The 25,890-nt window shown below is 39.5% G+C and overlaps 1 protein-coding gene and 1 long non-coding RNA gene across 26 annotated transcripts in view; one reads left to right on the forward strand and one right to left on the reverse strand.

The window, feature by feature from the left end:
- Positions 1-25,890, reverse strand: part of ESRRG (estrogen related receptor gamma) — a 545,323-nt gene that overhangs the window by 195,464 nt on the left and 323,969 nt on the right. The gene's annotated exons all lie outside the window — the stretch shown is intronic.
- On the forward strand, positions 157-15,171 carry LOC310674308. Its single transcript, XR_014509512.1, has 3 exons — positions 157-345; positions 8,439-8,514; positions 14,886-15,171. It is a non-coding gene; the product is annotated as an uncharacterized lncRNA (long non-coding RNA).

Below are 25,890 nucleotides of genomic sequence, written 5' to 3' on the forward strand. Positions count from 1 at the left end.
CCACTGGCCAGACAGAGGCCGGATTGGTAGGGCGTCAGCCAATCAGCGCCGGCGAGAGCAGAGGCTGCACAGATTGAGCAGAGCTCGGCAGGTAGAGACGGGCGGAGGGACCGGGGAAAGGGAGGGCGGGGGGGAGGCAGAGGGAGAAGAAATAATAATAACCGACAAGTGAGAACGCGCAGATATAAACGATGCAACGTTTTCAAAAGGGCTTCCAAAGCGCGGCTGTGTCTTAACTCTAGCTTTAACTCCTTAGGGTGACCAAACGCTTTCTGCTTCTTAAAAGACAGTTTGGCAGGAAGGAGTTGCAAGCCTCAGTTCCTTTGGGGAAGATTTCATCAGAAGGTATTAAGTTTCGCGCTGCCGTTCTCTTTGCTTTTCTCCATTGCATTGTTGGCTGTCCGTGTTTTCTGTTTTGTTTTGCGATCTCGCGTCGTGACCGATTAGCAGCGCTTCTCGCTGCCCCATCCTATGCATGCTTACTCGGAAGGCAGCCGCTCCGGAGTTGCACAGGGTTTGTTTGCTTCCCAGCTCCACGTCAGCGTGTATAGGATTGCAGCCTTACAGCGCGCTTCCTTTGCAGGAAGAAAGCTCCCAGGTAACTTCGTGGGACTGACTTCTGAGTAAACATGGACTGGCTACATGAATGCATACTCTGAAATGAGTTTCAGTTGACTCGCTGGGGTTTACTGCCGAGTAAACATGTTGAGGGATTTGTATGTCATCTGAAATCCTAAACATGTTTACTTATCAATGGCTGGAATTGAACTGTTAATTTCTCCCCCTTCATATGATTCACCTAAATTCTATTCTACATTTCTAAACTCTGAGTTAAGGAGTCTATATGCTATCATTCTGCATTGTTGACTTTTGTAAAACAAGTAAGATTAGCAGTGTTTGTATTTTCATCACTGTGAAAAAGTGACAGGGTTCAACTGAAGAGAATTGAATGCATAACTTGCACAGAAACTAGACCATGCAGTTGTGGAGAATATATGTTTTGCCATCTCCGTGAAATAATAAGAGGTATGTTATTGATCAATATCTTTTATAAGTATTAACTGTCTTTACTTGAATTTAAGTCTTATTGATTTCAAGGAAACTTACTTTCAAATAATGCAGATTAGGCTCTTCAGCAGAGCTAAGGCTCCATACCTATATGCAGTAACTTGGTCATATGTCTCATTGAAGTCAGCAGATTCAGTTCTGGGGAAAAACATGCACTATATCCAGCTGTGCCAGCTAAAATGTAATGGTCTGATAACTATTTGTGCCTCAGCTACCTATGTACAAACTTGCACAAAAACTTCAAGAATATTTTCAATGTGGAAGCAAATGCATTGCATTATTCACATGTGTACTGACAGAATTATCCAACCCCCAATTCACTACCCTTAGCTATAGCACATCAAAGCTGCTGACCAGAGAAACCCATTTAATGCAAATAAATGAACACAAAATTCCAGATATTGTTAATCAAAATACCGTTTTACAAGTACCCCCAAAATTAAACAAGAGCACAAGTTTGTCCTAATAGTCTTCGTCAATTTATGTGGCATAAATGTCATATTTATTATCTGTTTTCAGAGCAAGAATTGATTCCATCTACCTGCTGAATAAAATAATTCCAATATATCGTGATGAAACAATTGTTACAATAATAGAAAATACTTTTTTAAAAATACAAATTCAGCTGTATTGCTTGGCACTTTTTTTTGACTGAAGCACTCTGTGATGCAAATGGCATAATCTTTTAGATCAAAACAAATCAGTGCACACCCTCAGAATGCATTAATGCCTTTCACAAATGAGAGTACAACAGCTGTCTCCAAATCTATTTGACGGCTTTTGCCAAAGTAAGATGACAGAAGAAGACATATATGTAAGTGCAATGGAAATATTTGCATCCCTTTGTTTTGCTGAGCAACTTAACAGTATATAATATATTTATCCCATGTAGAGTTGAAAATCTGCTTTCCGATACATATGGAGACACACACACTTAGGAATCAAGAATCCACACAGCATAATTGGAGGTCTCACCACTACAGAAAAGCAGATAGTAAAAACATAATTAACAGTAACATTATGCTGCCTATGTTGCTAAATGTAGACTCTAATTAAGATGTAAATTTTGGGTCTGAGCAGTGAATTAAAAATACTCTGGGATGCATCCTACCCAATCACTTCACAGATTTCACTAAACAAGCAAGAAATAATAGGTGAAATTTTAGTGCAACACACCTTCCTAAAAATATTTTAGTAAAATAAATGACTTGTTTGTAGCAGATTTCTTTTGATTCTGTATAATTTATATGTAATCAATATCGAAACACATTCCTATACACATGGATATCCACTCTTTCAATTCAGATAAAATTTCAATCGCTGTTCTGGCACAAGAGTTTGAAAGTCTTGTTGAATGTGCAGCTTTGTTCAAGCGTCATATAGATCTTAGTCTGCAAAGCTCTGTTCATAAGCAAAAATTATTTGCTGGAATATGGCATCATGTTCATTAAATCATCATTAGGGAATAAAAAAAAATACTTCATATTTTATTTGGGCTACTGTTTTCTTTTGTGCTGTACTTTTCCATCTGCTAAGCTTTTCATGTCCACATAGTTTCCGCTATCCTTTTTCATGCCCATGTCATCTTGCGCTTCCCCTCCACATCACCAAATTAACTATTGCTATCTTTCCACCAGACACCTTGCAAGCATCTGTCTTTGCTGATGGTGCTGCTGCTTAGAAGACTACAGCCGTAGCATTATAATTTATGCATTCATGAAAGGCAGTTGGCCTTCTCCCCTGGGATTCAAAATGTCACCTCGACTAGACCTGGGCCTGGAATTTCAACTGCATTCTTGAACTTGGGCACACCAGTTTACAGTTCAGTTATTCTAATAAAATGAAGAAATAAATTAGGCAACTTACCAGATACCATAGCACACTCTAAAAACGCTTGTTTTATTACAGATGCTTTCTAATTGCACGTGAAAATATAATCACAGCAAATGCTTATTACATAATGTCTAAATCACAGAAAATCAAAATCAGGAGTGTGCTCCTCTCTCTCCCTCTCTCTGCTTTACACATATATGCACATGCTAAATCAAATGCTCTAGTGTAAAAATCTTACCTCAAGGAATCCACAAAAGCAATAGTAATGGAATCAAGGCTAGGAGGGTGAGAGAAGCTGTCATGAGTATCTGCACCAGTCAATGAGCACTGCTGAGCACTGTCTACATCTTCACATCCCCTCTGTGTGTATAATTATTCCCATGAAGAGTACTGTACATCTTTAAGCGCCTTCACACTTAAGTGCTACAGACATCTCATTGCATCCAAATTGCCCGACTCCTAAACCACAGCTACCTCAAGGCTACTGAAGTAAAGACTCAGTGGCACTTTGCAGAAGCAGCATAGTTAATTGTGCCAAGCACATATTTACTCAAAATGAACACTGGAGAGAAAAAATATGGGGAGGAAATGTGTCTGCCATGCATGTTACTATTATTGCTGTGAACCCTAAGTTATATAAAGGGCATTATATACCCCCATACTTCCATATACACTGTTTCCACACCAACAAATTTCATCATTCTTTCAATTAAATTTAAATTAAAGGTAGTTAAATGTTCATCCTGGATGTCTGAAATTGATCATGAACCAATCAGAGTAACAGGTTTGCTATATCTAGCTTTCTGAATAGATTGAAAATAGACATATTTAGCTTTTCAAATTAGATAGAAAAATGTCAGGAAATGCTAAATATTAAATAGTGGTTCTGTGTAACAGGCCCTTTGCGGGCTATACTCCTGTCTTGGAAGTCTTTGCACCATAGTTTCTTCATTTTACAAACACCAATCCTGCATTCACTTATTCGAAGCAAATGTTGCTGATTTCAGCTAAAAGTAATTAGCATTGAAGTGTTAAAAACTGTTTTGCAATTTGTCTTTCCGACTCTTCCTCAGGAAGTACAGTATAGCACATCCCTGGATACAATATACCGTAATCCCCTGCCCTCTTTGTGTGTGTGTGTGAGAGAGAGAGAGACAGAGAGACAGACAGACAGACAGACAGACAAAAAAACAGATATACATGCACATAGACACACAGCAAGTGACAAGCTTACTCTCTGGATTTCTTTGCATGCTTATATACACTTGAGCAAATGGTAGTAGATTACTACTTTAAAACCGTCAGGCACTTTCATTTATATTTAGCAGAAGTAATGATCACCCTGCCTGGATTTTAGACAAGCTGTATTAAAATATGCTTTCAAATACAAGCACAAACATGTGTGCATGTGTGTGGACGTGTGCACACTGCATCCCTTTTCCTTATATAAACTCAGACAGGTGAAGCACAAAGTTTCTTCAGTAAGAAGTCATCATAATTATATATCAATATAACATATGCAGTCTAACCGACTGACCACAACAAATGTCCTACATCCACAATTCTTCAGGGCTAGCCCCTGTTTGTTTATGTTAGTACATAGGTAGGTATAACAGTTACTCCCCCCGCCCAACTTAAAATCTCTATTGAAATGCTCAGGGGGCAGGCAGTACCTTGAAAAAATACAGTATAGTTAAAAAATGCATTACCTATATCTCCCCTCAGTAGTCCATCAAACTCTTTTTCTAGCACGTTTCCTTAGAGAACCACACAGTGTTACTGTCTCAAGCAGCCAAGGAGAAGATGACTGAGGGAATTCAGTCACTCTGTTTAATTAATACAGGATTATTTCACTTTCATTTTGCGAAGCTAATAATATGACTGGTGGAATGTCAGTAAAAATTAAATCGTAAACTAGTGCAGTGCCATGGGGAAACCTTACTTTAGTTATGAAGTATTCCCAGTAGAAATCTTGAAAAATCGTATACATATTTACACTGGTAAAATACCACATGCTGTTTCATGGAATGCTGAAAGAATTCAAGAATCTGTGTGGCATGTATCAGAGAGCAAGAGTTAACGTTTTCAGATTATACATTAATAAGCAGGTTGAAGGTATGTTGTTTCCTGAATGTTAAAGCACCACATGCTAAATGGAGAAGTACGCTCAAGGTCAGTGTTGCATTTTGGACAATCTCAGCCGCTGTGATATTATGATAATCACACTTAAAATATTCGTATAGAAAGAGCAAATTAGGCTTTTCACTAGAAAGATGATTATGATAAACAACAATTCTGAAGGGGACAAATTCATATTGCTTTCCTTCCCCGACAATAAATTGCTGCTCCTTATTAGGAGTGTGGTGCTTCTTGTAGAAATAAGTCACCACACTATTCTGTTTGAGTTACCTTTTTATTCTTCAAAGACACTGCGTTCGAAGAGAAAACAATAGCTCACTTCTTCCCCTATATCTAAACTAGTATTTAAAAGCTACCAGTCCACAAAACGAAAAAGGTCTCTCGGAAAACAAGCAGGCATCAACACCCATCCTGAAATAAGATTAGGATTGTAACTCTGACCAATTGTGGGACAAGATCAGATAGATCTCCCTCCCTCAACTCCTCTCTCCACAGCTTCCTACCTAAATGGAAGCTCCAGGCACTAAAAATAGAAAAGAAGATGGAGTGCAAATATTTCCCCAGTGAAAACACCAATAATCTTTACCGTGAGCTGACACGAATTGCTTGTTACACTGCCCTAGGATATCATGGCCCGAAGCGACAGCACACACACGCACGCACACAAACACACTCAAAGACACTAACCATCTCCAAAGCCACAGTAATGTGTGTTAGTATATGTGCATTTTGCAGCGGCCTTATGAAATCTGACTTCTAGCTGCTACACCTGCCATACAAAGCCCATCATTTGTAGCCTGCCAGGGTTTGTTTTCCCTCTGAATACCTTTGCCCATCTTTCTCTCCTTTCTCTCCCCCTCTATTCACTTTTCTCTGGCATTTATATTATTAATGTTATTGCTATTATTACTGTCCAAGCATAAGCTGATCCACGGGGGAGCCTGTGTAATTTAACCCCTGAAGCGCTAAATTTCTTCACATGTGCCAAAGACACAGGTTTGTTGTTGCCTCTAGCAATATCCCAGGAAGACGAGTGATGGCGGTGTCATATCATCACATAGTGACTTAATCTATTGCGACACCCAGGGAATGGGCAACTGAAAAGATTTACGGAACATGTTTTTAACTGCATACAAACGTGCTATTCCCATTTCCCAATAAGCCAGAGTCACTGGGATCAAACCGGAACAAATTTCACCCACCTTCCACTCCCGGTTCCAAATATTAAGCCCTGTGTCATCCAATCATCCTATTTCATGAGTTGAAATCCCAATGTAAAATATAACTCTGATAAACAGCATTTGTAACCTCTTATTTCTTCTTTTGTTCTTTTCACGTCTCCTGATTAACAAGCAGTCAGAGCGTGTTGAATTGCTGAATAGTGCAGCCTTAGCATGATCGGCCACTCGCTAGAGAAAAGAATCTTACTTCAGTATCCTTTAAAAATGGTCTGACTGGCATCAGAGACATGTTTCAAAAACAACTCGTTAATGAGCAACACCTAAAAGTAGGAAGGGCTTGATATTCACATTTTAATATTTAGCTGCAATAAATATTGACAAAAAGAAAAATCACCTGTACTGTGTAAAGGCAAAATGATATATATTCATTCTCCCACCATGACATGTTAAATATGAGGATCTTTATTTTGCTTTCTGTAAAGTTCCATTTCAAGCTAACATGTTAAGATATAATACAAGTTAGGTGTTATTATATCTATGTTTAGATGGAGTTCCAATGGATATTTTTTTTGTCAACCTGGAACACCAATGATCCATTGTTGTGGCAGGGTCAGCAGCTCAGACACTGACTACTGCATTAATATTTTACACCGAGTAGATCTCAGGATCATGTGTGCTTACCACCGTTAGTGACGTGAATGATACACACACAAGTGACATGTATTATTTGGCCCATTTCCATATCTTGGCCTAAAACTACCGTATGTGTAATTTGCCCAACATCTATTATCCTTCCACCTTCAGAGGGGGAGGAATAACAATGGAAATCAGAATTATTAACATTGCAGAATTGCAGTACATTGTAATGGATAACATGAGCTCATTCTCCAGACCCACCACATGCCAAAGATTATTAGAGTCATTTTATGTATTTATTATAAAAAAGTATTATAAAAATGTACTCTATCTTTCCATCATATACTCAAGACTGCTTATACAGATGACTTTATATCCAAACCACCCCAATGAGTCTGGCCCTAGAACTATTTTTTATTTATGAAGAATATGCAATGAACCAGATTCCCCCTACAAATAATTTGGTGTTGCAAGAATGTGAGAAGAGCTTTGCTCAATCAGGCCAAGGATCCATCCAATCTACAGCAGTGGCCAGCCATATTATTATTATTAATAATAATAATAATAATAATAATAATAATTCATTATAGCATCCTATACCCAGAGGTCTCACTCTAGGAAGTCAACAAGCAGGGCACTGTATGTTCCCAAAGTTCAGAAATACAGTGGTATCTCGGTTTAAGAACAGTCCGGTTTAAGAACGATTTGGTTTACAAACTCCACAAAACCAGAAATAGTATCCCAGTTTGAGAACTTTACCTAGGTCTAAGAATGGAATCTGAATGGTGGAAGGGCACCGGCAGCAGGAGGCCTCATTAGGGAAAGTGCGCCTCGGTTTAAGAACGGTTTTGGTTTAAGAATGTACTTCCGGAACGGATTAAGTTCGTAAACCGAGGTACCACTGTATACTGCCTTGAAATGGCTATCACGGCTAATATGGGGACATAGTAGCACAAAACCCTAAACTATGGTTTAGAACTATGTGAAAGAGCCTCAATGAGCCCTATCAAATTATCAGGTTTCTCTGTCCTCCTGTCCTCCTAGTGCATGGCCAGGAGGAAGACTTTTGCCTAGTTTTGATTCACTTTTAAAGAAACTTTGCTTTGAACCAGCAATCCTGGATTAAAGCAAACCCTGATCAGTTTTGAAATAAGCCAAATTCAAACCATGAATTATGAAGCTAACTTATTAAATTGGACCCAGTTTGTTTTAAATTGGGATGCCTGGTTAGAACATAGCTCTAAACTGGAATTCTGTGAAAGTGAAACTAAACAGGGCGGAACTTTTCCTCCCCGCAATGTGGGAGGAGCATGCTAGCCCAACACTTTGTTCAGGCTCACTCACATAGCGCTAAACGTTTGTTTAGCATTATTGTCTAAACTGGACATAACTTATTGAATTCTTTTAAAAGAGCATTAAAGCAGAAGTTGTGGAGAAAGTATGATTCCTTGCTGTTTTAGGCTTATGGTAGAATCTGTTTTGCTATTTGCTTTTATTATTGGTTTAGTTTTACAGTTGTGCTGATTACTGATTGATACTTTTAATGGGTTTGTGATATAATACTATTTTATTTATCAACAGAATTTTGTTATAACTTGATTAAGTGCAACTAATTAATGAATAAAACATCTAAAGGAAGAAGTACCAGCTATTTGAGGTCAGTGCTACATTTACTGTTCTGAGTTGTGTCAACCTATACTAATCCTATCAGCCACTGATCTGCTACTTAGATTACTGGCCATGAGCATGAAGATTGACATTTTTTTAAATCAAGTCACCTAACCCTTATGAAGTCGTGAACGTTGGAATTAATAGTCCAATCCTAAGCATACCTACTCAGAAGTCTTATTTAATTCAGGGGGGCTTACTTCCCCATAAATGGGTTAGGATTGCAGCCTAAGCCATTGCAGGATTTGAGTGTAATAACATACCTGCCTACTCAGATACAAGCTCTATTTACTTCAGTGAGTCTTACACCCAGGTAAATATTTATAGGATTTCTACCTAATTGTATCCCTACCCCCAACAGAGTTATGACCATATAGATTTCAAGCAGAAGACATTATTCATGCAATTTATATAGGAACTATACCACCTGATGATAACAAGAACTTTTAAAGGAAAATAATTCAGGGTTTTTCAGCTGTATTGAACACAAATGGCGCTATTGTTACAATCCACATAGCTGTGCTTAGTGCATAGATTATGGCTTAGTGAAAATGCAGAGCATGTGGGCTCTTGTCAAGAGATCACAGCTGTTGTGCTGCTGTGCAGCACTGAGCTAAGCCATGCATTGACTTAGCATGTCATCCAAACTCAGGCTCATGCTTTCCATCCAGCTGTAACCAAGGTTCTTTTCTAGACTTGTGGCTCATGGTTCATCTGGGAGAGCTAAACCACAAGCTAAACCACAAGGTTCAGACAACATAGTAAGCAAGCTGCAGAGCAGCTGCAAAATGAAATGGCAGTTGTGAAGCAACCACCTCCTCCCTGGTAGCCTGCACATTTGCACTAACCCAGGCAGTATACTGTACTCTTAAATGTGATCTTTTTGCAGCTAGACATTTCCATTATTGTTCATTTCTATTGATCAGTCAGTTAGGCCTATACCATAGTTGTCAACTTTTCCCTTTTCTTGCAAGGAATCCTATTCGGAATAAGGGAATTTCCCTTTAAAAAAGGGAAATGTTGACAGCTATGGCCTATACAATTATTCAGCACCAGTCAACAGAGTTAGCTCTGTAATATATAAATACTCATACTCCCTTTCTTACCAGACTAAGTCATACACCTGCTAATTTGAAAAAAGTCTCCAGTTTTTCTCATTCTTAATATGAAGAAATGGCTTCTGGAAAACAATTGTTTCTTTTTTCCTTCTGACATGGGAGCTGCTAGTGGAAATAGTTTTACACAGCTAATAGAAAATATGCAAAAAGCTACTAAATTTCTGTGCTACTAATAAAAACAATTAAACGTAACTTAAAAATAGCCCAATGAACACCTGATAGCAAGAAATGATCAAGATGTACATCATCTTGTAAAACTGGAAAATTATTATGCAACAGTTAATACCAAAATATTGATGCCTTGTTACACAGTTGATACCACATCCCCAAATAGAGACTCTGTATCCCTTGCTAGTCTGAATGTAACCTAGGACCACACCAATATACTCTGGCACCTGAGTCAGATAATGCAAATAGTAGCTTCCCCATGGTAAACAATATTCCAAAATTCAGTTTCCCCCTACCTTTTATAACAAAAACAGATTTATAACAAATCTGCTGTCTGCACAGCAGCCTCAGTCTGTCAGCAGGGGCAGCCCCGATGTAGCTACATGTCAAAGATACTATTGTCTTGTCTTAACGTCTCTTTCTTTCAATACTCTCCTCACCTGCAGCACTTATCTTTGACTTAATATCTCTGTAATTAATTGAAACTGGCTCCTCCTAAGCTTTGTCACCTTTCACCTATCAGATTGGGTTTGAATTCCCCTGCCCCAACCTTGAATACTCTTCATGTACATAACTGGAGACCAACTATTGAATGCATGTCTTCTGCCATAGTGGCTATAGAGATGGTGTTGATCTTTAGTACACATACAAAATACAGAATTAGAAAATCATATAAGTTAGGAAAATATGTGTTTTTCCACTTGAAATGTATACAAATAACCTCCAGTACAACTTAATTGGGCAGAAAATTATCACTGGAGCCTTTAATAGAAAGCTCAACTCATTTCGCTGGGACGCAGGTGGCGCTGTGGGTTAAAACCACAGAGCCTTGGGCTTGCCGATCAGAAGGTCGGCAGTTCGAATCCCCACAATGGGGTGAGCTCCCATTGCTCGGTCCCAGCTCCTGCCAACCTAGCAGTTCGAAAGCACGTCAAAGTGCAAGTAGAAAAATAGGTACCACTCCAGCGGGAAGGTAAACAGCGTTTCCGTGTGCTGCTCTGGTTTGCCAGAAGCAGCTTAGTCATGCTGGCCACATGACCCGGAAGCTGTACGCTGGCTTCCTCGGCCAATAAAGCAAGATGGGTGCCACAACCCCAGAGTCATCCATAACTGGACCTAATGGTCAGGGGTCCTTTTACCTTTACCAATTCATTTCAAATATGGCATCTCCAGTGAAAAAATTCTGAAGCAATATGGGGGGGGGGCGTGTTTGAGTGTGTGTGACCTGAGATGGAATGAGTTGTACTCACGTCCCGCTTGCAGACTTCCCACAGGCTTCTAGTTGGCCACTCTTGAGAACAGGATGCTGAAGTAGACAGGCCATTGGCCTGATCCAGCAGGCTCTTATGTTCTTAATGCACATTAAGTTTTATGTAAGCAACAAAGGAAAAATTCATGATATCCTTCAATTTTCAAGAAACATCAATCAAAGGCAGAAGCACTGCAGTCTCTGTGACAAAACTTTCTTGGACTCTTCCTGAAGCTACTCTCCTTACAGTGACACTAGCGAGTGACTCAGCACCTCAAAACATGTGATTCACTGGCAACAAAAGGAAAAAGTTGCTTTAATAGAAAAGATGCTTTTTTAACAAACCCTTTATCCACAAGTCCCATGTCAGAAATATGTGCATTCTAAACCAAAATTAAGGGCAATCAAATTAAGTAAGCAATACAGATTACATGTAGCTGCAGCAACAGAAATGCCCGCTATACCTCCTTCCCAAAATCCTGAGAAAAGAGATGTGCCTGCTGCTGAAACAACATCAGTGTCATGGCGAGAGATACCTCAGAGAGTAGGTCATTCCAAAGGTGAGGGACCACTACAAAGAAAGCCTGCCCATGGGCCCCCGCCCCACAAATCTCATTAGATGTGAGAACCACCACCAGTTCTTCCCCTACACATCTAATTTTAATGCTCTCCCTGTTAAACTTAAGGCTAAATAAAAGTTTCTTCAGTACCAGACCCATGGTGTGAAATATTTCACCAGAACATCAGCTGTGATCTTCAAAGTGACTGTATAACACTTCAGACTTCAGGGTCAGACTGCTTTTTAAAAATGCAAATATAATATGATGCCATCAGACAAGGCATTAACAAAAGGACAACAAAATATTTTGGTAACACTTGATTGTCCATTTCCTTTTGTACCATTCATATTTGTTTTTTGAAATCATTAAGTCTGTCCTCAGTAATACATTCGGCAGTAAAACAAGAATGATTTCTCTTTCAGTAACTATCTAAATAAATTCTCAAAGTCATATTGAATTAGTTCCTTGTATATCATGTTCCTTCGAAAAAAGTGATTGAATTAAGAGTTTCTAGATGAAGTCAAGTACTTAAAGCAAATCAGAATTTTTTGTCTTCAGCCACTATGAAAACAGAGATTCAAGATGAAAAGACCGTCTTGCCTTTTTTCCTAGCTTACACGGCTCGGCTCGTTTATTTTCCCAGTAGACACACTTGCAAATCAGGCTACAGCTACACTTGGAAGTGCAGGGGTCTAGCTCCTGACCTCAGTTAGGTTAGTCCATCCCAGCTGAAGAGCTCCCCCTTAGATCACTGACTTGCTATTATTCTGTGGTTAATAGGCCTGACCTGTGCAATATATATAATAAAAACCTGGCTACAGTCCTATCTCTAGTTTGAATGCATACCAATTCTGTATCTGACGCTTGCTATATAATGAAAGGCAAACAATGAAAGGGCCAAATCAGTTTTACCAAAAATATATTTGTCCAACAGTGTGGTGCAAAGATGCTCCCAATTTCGTCTGAGCTGTTTATGTTGCACTGGATGAGGGAGTTAAAAACAGCACCACATAAAAATCAAGGCATCTTGTGAGAGAGATACGTTTCCTTTCAGACAGCTTTTTCTTTAACCTGTGGCTAATTAAAAAATAAATAAATCCTGGTATCTATGGGAATTTTCTTACAACCAGGAAGCCTGTTAAAGAGAAAGTAGCAGCACAACTCCCCCCCCCCCACTCCAGCATAGCCCCCTTATGTCACATTTGCATTTCTATTCCGCTGAACTGCCTGACAATGAAGCAAATGGGTTTGCCTTATCTGTACAATTCTGGACAACAGAGATTTCTAAGCCATACAAAAGAACAGCCTTACCATTCAGCGGTTCAACACTTTCCACTGCAGTCCCCCAAGATCCTGCGGGGAATGCTGTCACATAAACACCTGTCCCTACCAAAAACAAAAACAAAAAAACCCACCCTTAAACTGTCACATGTCATGGGCCGGGGGGTGGGGGACTAATTTAAAACAAAACAAAATATCTAGCATGATTTTCTCGAAAGGAAGCTAACCTCAAGAGGGGAGGAAGAGGAAAGAATTATTAAGACCCCACTATTAAAAGCTTAACCCCAGATTAAATTATGTACTCTAGGAATGTCGGGGGGGCATACAGTTTATACAAAATTGCTGGTCCCCACCCCCACCCCTTTGTTTTGGCGCCATCAGAGTAGGGCTCCATCAGATTCAATCTACATGCAGAAAAAAAGAATTTAAACCTGCCAATTTGCTGTAGTTTTAAAAAAATCAAATAACACTTAAAGGCAGTCCTGATGACTTGTGCCTGTGAGAATATTTCAAACTAATTCCTTTAAAATTAACATCTTTCCACTGATAAGTTAAAAGCAATACCAGATTACCAGTCAGGCACTAGCTGAAATCTCCAGATCAGCCCTGTGTTATGATGAGACTTACACCAGCTATAACACTGACTAGGACTTATAAAGGCAAGAAAAGTTCTGATCCAGAAACATCCAAGCTTCATGCTAGCTGTTATATTCTGTCTCCTTATGCCAGTTCTCTGACTTGTACACAGTAAAGCAGGTATCATGGGAAACATGGGCTTCAAAGAATATCCATGGGAAGAACTGGAACCATAAGGGAATCTGGTAGACATGATCCAAGGGTATAAACAACCTATTTATAATGATGTCAATACCATACATTCCCATAATAGCATAGTTGCTGTTTCCCATGACTCGATCCCATAGCTCTTTGGCAAACTATAATAAAAAGGCTACAGTAAGATATTAAAATCATGTAGGAGGGAAAACTTACATGTGATGTAACCACACCAGCTTCCCCACAGGCCAGTTATGCTGTTGTGGGTTGTACCCAAAAGACTATGGTAATGAATCAGATCACTGGTGACCAATGTGCATTCTAGTCCAGAGATGATCACAGTCCAAAGGAAGATTCCTAAGGGGAAGCAGGAACTCTTTCCTAACAGAGGCTTGACAACCATATGTCAGGAGTGCTCTGATGGTGTTTCCTGCTTGGCAGGGGGTTGGACTCGATGGCCCTTGTGGTCTCTTCCAACTCTATGATTCTATGATTCTATTCTATGATTCTAACACAATTTAAGAAGGTACCTGAGCCCTATTGAGAAATTGTTCACTACATATAATCGCACCCTAAACACCATGCTTTGAGACCAACGTATCTGTAAAGGGCCAGCTATGCACATTCAAGTGAACATGTGCAAGCACACCACATAACCGACAAGCCTGCAAAAAAACCAAGTCCCCCTATACGTGTTTAGGCTGATGTGTAGCTGAATTTCTGAATAGGACTAATGATTGATTGACAGTGAAATTTATGGAAGTAATCACCAACATTTCCCAAAGTTCTTTACATTGCTGTCTTAGAATTGTGGTTTTCACAGTGCATTCTGGGGATTCCTGGTATACAGAAACTCGCCAGAGGTTCCTCAAGGATAAAATTCATAAATCTCCACAAGCTTCCCTGAATGGCTTGTTTGCCATTGCTGATTTTCTCCAGCAACATGGAACCACAGGGGAGTGCTGTGACCAAAGCATCTATTTACATGGAGCAATGGTGAGGCTCAGGAGACCTAGCCAGTGCTATGCATAAACTTTGTCCTCGAGAACATGCTTCTGAATCAAATGTACAGCACAGGTTCCCTGGGAAATGTACAGGGGTTTCCTGGAAAACTAATTGAGGTGGAAAGAATTCCTTGAAAATGTAAAGTAAGAGCATTGTTTTCAAACAACATCTCAAGGGACCATGTAACTCTTCTTCTTCCCCACAGTCTGAGGATGAGTGAATATAGAAAGCAGAACTTACTATCTTCTTTGGTGAGATTTCAACAGTTCTATTACTATATGGTCACATTCCTGGTAAAAAGTTACTTTCTACGCCAAGATGTTTTTCAGCACTGCTATCTGGAGCTGAAAGCCCCTATTCCCCTTTCATTTCTCAATTTTATTTTTTTGTATGTATAAAGGGAAATTAAAGAATAATAAAAAATGAGAAATTTGAATTTAGGTATGAGTAAGAGAGAAACCTATAAATAGCATTGTTAGATTACTGGTTGACATCCATCATAATCTTCAACAATATGTGTGATGCACCATTTTATTTTATTAGTATTTGGTTATGAATTATGCACCATATTCCATCTGTTCCTTTTGCTGGCTCTTTGCCACCGCAGCCTCAGTACTTCACAGTTTTCAATATGTCATTCTAGTTTGTTTACTCCAAGACCCATTTGTTTTGCTTTTTCTCTGATATCAACTATTCATCCTTTTGTGTTTCTCTCTGTAGCTTTCAGCTTCTGTTCAAGTGTTTATATTTCTGTTCCATTTATCATAGTTGACAGTATATGCTATACAGGTGTCAAGACAGGCTAGCAAAGGTTTCCTCCTCTTCAGCTTTCCAAAAATATGCAGAATTGCTGGCACGAGGGGGGGGGAATATTAACAGTGGGTAACTGAGAAAAGGGGATTACTTTAAGATGCAACCAAATAAGTTCCCATCCCTACTTTCCCATTTATCTCTTATTTTGGGGGGGATTTGGTATTTTTGTTTGCAAAGTCAATTGAAAATACAGAAAATCCAACACCTCAATTCACCATGCGGGAGAGCAATTGGATGAAGAGGAGGTGTGTCTCTACCCTGCTCTGTCTGGCTCTGTCAGCAGGGCAGCTCTGCCAGCAAGGAGAGGTCCTGGTGTGCCCACCCAAATGGCAGGTTGGAGGAATCTATCACGAGCTGCTTCCCCACTAGCGGTAGGCAGTGGAGACTCCAGAAATGGGGGCTGGGCTGGCACAGGATCCACTGGATCCTGAACTGGCCCTGCTGGCATCAAGTAAAAGCAATGGGTCTGATCTGGGCCTCTTCACTTTGCCAGGATGGGAGCTGGCATACCAAAGGGACATTTTTACTGTCCCCAACACCTTTTACCCTGGCGGTATAAGTGGCAGAGCTATGGATCAAGTTGCAATAATGCCATCCAAAGATTAGGATTATGTGACTCATTAAAAAAAAGTATCACAAAGGACTCATTAGAGATCCACTTGGACTAGTAATCATTTGGATAGTTCTAGGTAGGCATTCTGTATCCATTGGTCAGTGGCCAAGGATATAAAAATGGGAGATTGGCACAGAGCAGTACTGATCTGTTTACAGAATCAGGCCTGATCCAGAATTTGCATTACTGTTAATAGAGTCTAGACGGAGGGAATTTTGATACTTTGACTAATCTAAGCATGCAGCAAAAGGAGGTAAAATAATCTTGATTTCTGCAGTTGCCTGGTAGCCCACACATGACAATGAATTGCATGCAGGCGAGTATACAAAGTTGAATGCAGGCGAGGGAGTGGGCTGGTAGAGGAGGGATTTAGTGCTATGTGCCTCCTTTGTGTAGTGGGCTGCCAAAGGAGGAACGCCCCTTCCTCCAAACCCAACACAGAAATGGGTGGGCTGCTGGAAGGGGACCAAACTTTGTTCCTCTCCTGCCAGCTCTCAGCAGGCTAGTAAGAATGTTTGCAGGTAGCAATGTTTGTAGGCTTACACAACGCTGACATAGCAGAATGCTATCAACCCTTTCCCTTCACAAGCTATTGTGGTGCAGCCTATTCAATCACTACTACAGCCTTCTACCAGCTGAATTCTACTGCATATTAGTTGTCTGGGGAAAGGTTCCCGGAAGACCTCGATTGAACTGCCTCGCCTACCTTCTTGACTGTGAGACTTATATCTACAAATAAAAGCAATTTCAGCAACTGCATCAATTCACTTATTCTTCACCTCATACACCTCACCAGATTTTAAATCTATTGAACTTATTCATTCATCCTATTTATCATATTTACTCAAGTCTAATGTGCCATCGAATCTAATGCGCACCTCAATTTTCAGAACCTTGAAATAAAAGAAGTATTTGCTGGTAAATGTGCCATCGATTCTAATGCGCTCGTTAATTTTCGCAACGTAATTTGGCCAAAAAAGGTGAACATTAGATTCGAGTAAATACTGTATTTCAATCAAAATTATTACCAGAATATTTCCACCACATATATAACATTTTAATCACTGTAACACACTGAAGGCTTTAATTTTTTTCAGTACAGTTTTGCATGCTGAACTATTTTGCAAACTGTAAAACAGTACACACATCTTCTCCCTGCCTATTTAGTCTTGTGATTTACTACCTCTATTTTTTTTAGACATCCACTGATCAGATACAGAAATGTGTGTGTTGGGGAGGTATGTTTTCAAGCCTATTTAATGAATATTACTACATATCAATTCAGAACACTTGAAGTTATTTTGCTCTCAGCACTGAGGCAAAATATACCTTTTTAAAATGCACTTGGGGTTTATTAGTTAATGTAAAGGTGGAAATGGCTACTAGGACTTCAATACAGAGGACTGACAATTAAGGAAGAATCATTGACTCAGATTCTGTCTTTACTTACATTGTTATATGCGGGCTTACTGCCATGTTTGTCCCAGAGCGTAAGAAGCAAAGTGGGTGACAATTTTTATTAGACAAATGCTTGCCGGTGAGAGTGCAGCAGCTTTTGACCTTCACACAGCCCAATCCACAATCCTGTTAAGATGAAAATCTTGGACTTAAGCCCGTTCAATTCCATTCACTTCAACGAGACTAATTCTGCCTAAAAGAAAATATTTTGTCTCGAGAGAATTGCGCATAAAATTAAGAGAACCAGCACCTCATGAAAGAGCTCTGTTTAGTTTCACATCTTACACATGTAATGGATAAAATGGATGGGTCTCAGGGAGACTGATTTTAAGCCTTTGTCATATATATACATATACAGTGGTACCTCGGGTTAAGAACTTAATTCATTCTGGAGGTCCATTCTTAACCTGAAACTGTTCTTAACCTGAGGTACCACTTTAGCTAATGGAGCCTCCTGCTGTCGCAACGCCGTCGGAGCACAATTTCTGTTCTCATCCTGAAGCAAAGTTTTTAACCCGAGGTACTATTTCTGGGTTAGTGGAGTCTGTAACCTGAAGCATCTGTAACCTGAAGTGTCTGTAACCTGAGGTACCACTGTACATTAATTTATTTAGGATAGTTAGAATGTATGTTCTAAATCCCACTGCTTCTGCTTCTAAATACCTTCTAAAGTTTAATGGAACTTGGTTATACAGTCAACTCTCTGAAAGTCCAAATTATGAAGGCCACCAAATGCCAAACTCACAAACCATTAAGAAAGCATACCAGTCTGTTGATATGTCTCCCCCAGAAAGTGGTAGAAGTAATCTGGTGGAGTAGAGGGAGATATCAGTTGCCAAATTGAATGTTACTCTGTTGCATCCACACTATATGTTTAAAGCACTCTTATACCACTTTAACAGTCCTCCAAAGAATCCTGGGAATTGTAGTTTAAGAGTGTTAGTAGTTTTGGCTCTGTGACCACTCTCCTAGCAACCCTTAACAAACTACACTTCCCAGCAGTCTTTGGGGGTAAGCCATGACTGTTAAAGAGTGCTTTAAATGTATAATGTCAATGTGACCACAATTTGATACTACTTTGACTCTTCAGGATAGACTGTCCAGTCTGCATAAATAGGAAATATATTTCTTAAATTGTAGTCATTGGGATTCTAAAAAAAAACTTAGGTATTGCCTGCATCGCTGTGCAAGACATGCCATAAACAATGCACTGATAAAGCAGTGTACACATATATGCTTTGAATGGACTCTGTTTTCTATACCATCCCATGAACTGTGTGTAAGGCACAGAACCATCACATCTAGAAAAACAAGGCATGCCACATGGCAAAATAACAAACCAAGAGAAGCCTAAAACAAATTATGAAAACTATGAAACATGTAGATTAGGTGATGTGAGGCCACCTTTGAGCCAAGTCCAGAAGCTACAGGTATGGCAGAATGCCACTGCAGATGGGAGCAGATGGCTGACAGTGTGTTGCACCTCTTCTGAAACATCTGCACTAGCTGCCTTTATGCTACTGGTTCAATATCAAGGTTCTTGTGTTGCTACACAAGTCCCTAACAACTTGGGTCCAAGAAACTGTAAGGACCACGTAATATCCCCTTACAGCTTGCTCACTCCAGATCACCTTTAGGAGTGATGTTAGTAATAACAGAGACTCAGCTAACTTCAGTCCCATGCCGTGGAACACTCTTTAAGCAGAGATTGAACAGGCATCCTAGCTTTTGACTTTCAGGTGTTTCTTAAAGGACATTATATGCCAACAGGCCTTGCAGGTGTTTAAAACTTTCTTGATTGAGCCAGTCCTTTTAATAATAATGAAGAAGAAGAAGAGGAGGAGGAGGAGGAGGAGGAGGAGGAAGAAGAAGAAGAAGAACAGAGAGGAGGAGTTTGGATTTGATATCCTGCTTTATCACAACCCGAAGGAGTCTCAAAGCGGCTAACATTCTCCTTTCCCTTCCTCCCCCACAACAAACACTCTGTGAGGTGAGTGGGGCTGAGAGACTTCAAAGAAGTCTGACTAGCCCAAGGTCACCCAGCAGCTGCATGTGGAGGAGAGGAGACGCGAACCCGGTTCCCCAGATTACAAGTCTACCACTCTTAACCACTACACCACACTGGCTCTTCATCTTGTCCTTAAAGGTGCTTTATGCTGTATACCATCTTGATAGTTTATGAGACTGTGATATATAAATACTTTTATTTAAAAATAAATAAATAAATACAACGAAGGGATACACTGGAGCATCTATTCTATTGCTTCTCTCCTTGTATTTTAATTTTTCATGATTCCAGGTAGATTCAGATGGTTGTTTCTTTCTTATCACTGCCAAATTTGGGGATAATTCAAATATGTGGTTGTTGGTCTAAAGAAAGGTATTATCAGAAATGCTACTGTGCCTTGGAACCTTTCGTTCCACAGGGATTATACACTTTGCTGTTTGGAAAAGACATCAAACAATGGGGGGCGGGGAACTATTACAATTCATCCTCAGTCAACTACAGTCATCCTAAAATACTATTTCATTCAGTCTAATTATTTCTTTGCAACTATGCCGGTATGCTCACATTATTTTATAGAGAATAACTAATTAGTTTCCCATATAAAAGTTTAATTAATGTGACAAGGCTATTGCATTTTTCCTTTAACAAGCATCCCATTTTGCCTGTGTGTGTGTGTGTGTGTGTGTGTGTGTGTGTATGAGAGAGAGAGGGGGGGAGGGGGACAGAGAGAGAGAGAGAGAGAGAGAACAGTTTCACAACTGAGTGCCATCATGTGCACTGGGGCAAATCCTACCCTATTGACCAATGCTACACATTTGTTTGCATTGTCTCTCTGGTTCAACAAGTCTGCACTGACAGCACCTGTTAAAGCTGCTTCAACTAAGCTGTTCTGCATTTGCCTAGCTGGATTTGGGTTTCCTGGATCCCTGACTGAATACAAAGTGAGCAGAAAAACCACTGTTTGGCAACAAGCACAGTGGGGAATACACTGTCTGTTGGTATACAAATGCGCAAATGTGTTCCTCATAACATCTCTAAGGGAGCATGCTGCTTGAGTTTCAGTGCTGTTGAGATCAAAATGATCTCCTTTGTTGTCAGTTGTTTAAAAGCAGCTGTTTAATGTAACTTCAAATGATCTGCTTGAATGAAGTTGTCATTCTTGCTTTCTCATTTAACATAGTTAAAAAGCAGTATCTAGCCACAATACACTATTTTTCTGTTGTTCTTCTGAAAAGTTATACATTTTACATATTTCAGGTATCCTAGCACAATAATGAGCACCAAATAGAAATGCTAAAATGTATATATTTGGACTCCAAAATTCTCTTTTCTGAAAGCGTACTCTATAGATATTTTTCTGTTAAAATAGGACACCCTCCACAGCTCCACAAATGAATATTCTACAAATTAAAGATGAACACCACCACTTATCAGTGCTCCTAGAAAGTGGAGATACTTACTGCATTTCCTTAAAATGACACAGATTAAATCAATTCGGTTCTTACCAATACTTATTAAGTAGGAAAATTCAGTAAGCATTTTTCATTTGGATAAACAGATTGAAAGCACACAGTACTACCTAATCTTTAAAAATATTGGCAGTCCTCTAATGAACAATAGAGGGCACTAATGCTTCTAATCTGGCAAAAGCATCACATCAGAGGGAAGAAAGTAGCAAGGCAACATATAGCACACAAACCCCATCATATATTCTAAAGATGTATAACAACGTACATGATTTCATTTCTAACAGTTTTCACTATCCTCTAAAAGTTGCATTTTGCTTTATAGAAATAAAGTGATTATATGGTGTGCAGCATTCCAAGTTTGGGAAAGTGTTTTCATTAAGCTTTCTTCATAAAAAGTATTATTAAGTATATTTTGTCACATTATTCCTGTTATACACCCATTTTTAAAAAAGGTTAGCTCCACTTAACACAAGATATAAAATTTGATTTATTTGTTTGTTTGTTTAATTATATTTGCCTAGTTATATTTTAAAGATAGGTGCTATAGGCTAACAAAGGAGCCAAGCACAGGTAAATAAAGCCAGTCGCCAGATATCAAAGTGATATCTGCTACATACACAGTTGTTGACATAAAAATGCAAAGGCACACAGCACAATCCAATACATGTCTTCTCGAAAGTAATTTTACAGTGGAGCTAACTCCCAGGTAAATGTGCCTAGGATTGCAACTACAACTTGTAACTGAAAGATACTTTGCCTTTCAAATTAGTTAGACATCTGTAGGTATAGGTAAAGGTACCCCTGCCCATACGGGCCAGTCTTGCCAGACTCTAGGGTTGTGCGCTCATCTCACTCTAAAGGCCGAGAGCCAGCGCTGTCCGAAGACACTTCCGGGTCACGTGGCCAGCGTGACATCGCTGCTCTGGCGAGCCAGCGCAGAACACGGAATGCCGTTTACCTTCCCGCTGGTAAGCGGTCCCTATTTATCTACTTGCACCCGGGGGTGCTTTCAAACTGCTAGGTTGGCAGGCGCTGGGACCGAACGACGGGAGGGCTCCCCGCTGCGGGGATTCGAACCGCCGACCATGTGATCGGCAAGTCCTAGGCGCTGAGGTTTTACCCACAGTGCCACCCGCGTCCCTGCTAGACATCTATAGGTATCGTAAAATATATCAAACACCAACAAGTAAACATTTCCCCCTTTGGTTCATATGCAGTTTAACATTAACGTGAGAGAGGTGAATTTCTCTGTAACATACTAACCTGCAAAAGATAAATAAATCAAGGTTATCTATTGTCCCCCAAATGCAACAAAACGTTAATATTTCCTGATCATCTACTAGTAGTATTCACTTTGGCTTAAAAAGCACCTGCAGGTTCATATTATAGATGTGAAGCAACATTAAGTTTTCACAGTTGCTAAAGACCTCTGCTTCTGAATAGCAACTGAGACACCTTGGGCACAATTCTTGACATCAACATGATCCATTAATTTTTTATTTTTATTTTTGGCCCTGCTGCTTTCTGTGGAATCATTGTTTAAATCAATTTTGCAAGCCCAACTTCATCAGTATACAAAATTTGTACATGCCCTTTTTATGGTCCAGATCCAAAGCTTACTGAAATCAGCCTGAGCAACCTCATTAAACGGTTTCAAAACAAGACATCTGTGCTTTGCTATGTTTATGGGAGCGTGCAATATGTTGGCTTCTAAATATTTCTTAGTGTCTGTAAAGTTCTCAAACAACACATGCTATTGGAAAGCTGTACTTACAAGTCACCAAGAGTACACTGAGGAAGGGATAAGAAACATTATTTTGGCTGTGTATGTACCGTATTTATCATTTTACTGAATCACATCAAAGATTGTCAGAGCAGAGAAGCAACCAGCTCACATCCAACTAGCTGATAGTGGCTACCAAAGTTGTACAAAGTATAAAAGTATGGCCACAATAAAGCAAATCACATAAAAAATGAGATATCTTCCACTTGTCCATGCACCATAAATCCTGGCCTTCAGCAGCTCAGCTACATATGACTGCAACTACTATTATTATTCTGTATGTCATTTGGCTGTCTTGCCACTGTTGCTTGGAGGCCCCATACAGGTCAAAAATTATACTGGTTTTCAGTGTTACTCTTTCCCCTGCAGTCATAAGTACTCTAAAAAAGTAATTTCATTACAAAACTGCAGGATACATAAAAACATAATCTCAAATATTTTGAAGGACACAAAGGATGACTCATCTGTACCGCTTGACCCTATTCCTGCTCTTCTCCCAAGGCGTCACCCACCACTTCACCATACTGATCAGCTGTCTTCCTCCATCTCCATCACCGTTTGACACAACATTACTTTCTTTTCAACCCACAGATTATGAACTACTGTACAAAGAGTAATGCAGAGGCAGATACCATACAGGTATTAGGCTGTCAAGGCTCCTAGATCATTGGAATCATCAGTATCCGATCCTAAATTCTACTCCCAATTCATTAGATTTGTAATCTTAAACAAACACTTATGATTCAGCAAGAGTTATATGATTTATGTTAAGGGATAATAACTGTGTAATAATTTGTTGTTTAGTCGTTTAGTCGTGTCCCACTCTTCGTGGCCCCATGGACCAGAGCACTCCAGGCACTCCTGTCTTCCACTCCTGTGTAAAGTAGGCTCACATTTTTACTTTACCAGTTACCCATTTTACTTTTTCAGTTAAATTTCTGGAGATTTACCGGTGGTGGTGAGTCAGCTCAAATTCTTGCATTACAAAGACCAGCTATGCATGTAATATGCAATATTTTTCTTACAGCTGTAAATCATAGAGCTTTGGGGTTTTTTTTAATTGAATAAAGCACTGTAAACCATGTGTGTCATTGTAATGGATTGCTTTGAAGTCATTTCTGCACCAGGGGAAGTAATTTTTACCCCACCCCACCCCATATTTTGCCTGACCTGTCCTTTATTTGGCCTGACCAAAAGTGGCAACCCACACTGCAATGCATTAGCCATTTTGCTATACATTCACTAAGTTCAGAGAGGTCCCTTTGGAGCTCAGTGCAATTAAGGATGCTGGTTCTCAGAGAATCTAATGTAGAACTTGTGTCCCTGGCTCAGATGCATCTGATTCAGATGATCTCTGGTTGTTATACTTGTTTCAGTACAGAAGGTAGGGAGGGGGACACTGAATTCTGGCCTTGCACAGGGCATTGCTGAAATTTGAAACACCGTCCAATCATGTTCTATGGAAGGAAGAGATGGGCCCTCTTAATCTGAGTCAGTGACTACCGAGTCATTGCTCATAGTTTGGGTTATGACAGTGAAGTAGTGATGGAAGTTCTCTAATCATGCAGAAAACTTCTGGTGTGCTATGCTGTGTTGTCCTGGATGCTGTTAAGACTCTTCTGATAAGCCATGTTGCATACCATAAGTCTTTTGATATGGTGAGATGCCAATGTTTTCACCATCACATTGCAAGATAAAAGTCTTTGTAACACCTTGATAGGCCCATTTGCACATTGTTGGTGTGCAGTTGTGAAACATTGCAGCTTCTATAGTCTGAGAGTCTGAGCAGATCTGCATGGCATTATTCCATTTTCTGTCAAAATTTTACAGACCCAAAGAAAGCAATTCTTATTTTCTTCTATCCATTCCTGCTTGCCGCTTAAAGCTAGCACATGAAAAAAGAGGTTTACCAAGCAAGACAGCTTCCATGCTGGTTAAAGAAAAAGGAATAGCCCAAATATTAATGGGACATTGTGGGAGGAATTAAATTTTGTTACATGAGGAATGAAGAGAATACACAATCTCACAGCCTCATATTGCAGGGGTGGCAAACCTGAAGCCCTACAAATATTGTTGAACTCCAGTTCCCATTAGTCCCAGCAAACATGGCCAATGGTGAGGGATGATGGCAGCTGTAGTCCAACAACATCTGGAGGGCCACAGATTCCCAATCCCTGCCATAATTGGTAGTACATTATTGCACTTAGTGGAAGAATCAGTCTAATTTTCAAGACACACATCTTCCTTTTATTTGCGTCTTAATTTTTTAAATATTAGTATATAAAGATATCCTTCCTTTAAACAGTATTTTTAACAGAATAAAATATTTAGGGGACTGTGTGTTCATGTTACCAGTTATGTATACAATATCTGCTCTAGATTAGTCCTGCTTGAGTGGCATCATAAATGGGTCCATTCCCCAGCAGTTGTCTACTTCAGATGGAAACCTGACAACCTCTACTTAGTATGTCTTTTATAGTACACAATGAAGTGTAAAACTGCTGTGAAAAAGCCTGTGTTTCAAAACAAACCATTTCTGTAATAAGCACTTAAAACACTTTCATTAATATATTTATGTATAAAAACAAAAACTTAATGTGGCCGCAAGGCAATGGTGGGGGCAGCTGGGAGAGCAGACATTACATTTCAGGTTTTAACAAATCCAAAATATATTATCTGAAATAAACTGTGAAAGTGAAGCTTTCTGCATCACAGCTTAATGGTGTGGAATTTTCTACACACACACACACACACACACACACACACACACGAGAATCCTAAAGCTCAATCAAAATCCTAAATTAGTAAATATTGAATTTAACCACTTTTATATCTCAGGTATTAGCAAATACCTTTGTTCTACAGAGATACAGCCCCTTCTAATCTTTATCTGAATTTGCAATTAAGACTTCAGAGCTACAGATATCTGTACACAGCTCCATACGCAGCTCTGCTCTCTTATTTTTAAACGATTGGCCCCAAATCAAATCAGCCTCCCAATGCATCAAAAAGTAAATGTCTGATGTCTAATTGAACTAATAGATAACACTCTTTTAACTGTGCTGC

Source organism: Podarcis tiliguerta (assembly GCF_965153285.1).
Source record: "Podarcis tiliguerta genome assembly, chromosome: 3".
In the NCBI taxonomy this organism is placed as follows: Eukaryota; Metazoa; Chordata; class Lepidosauria; order Squamata; family Lacertidae; genus Podarcis; species Podarcis tiliguerta.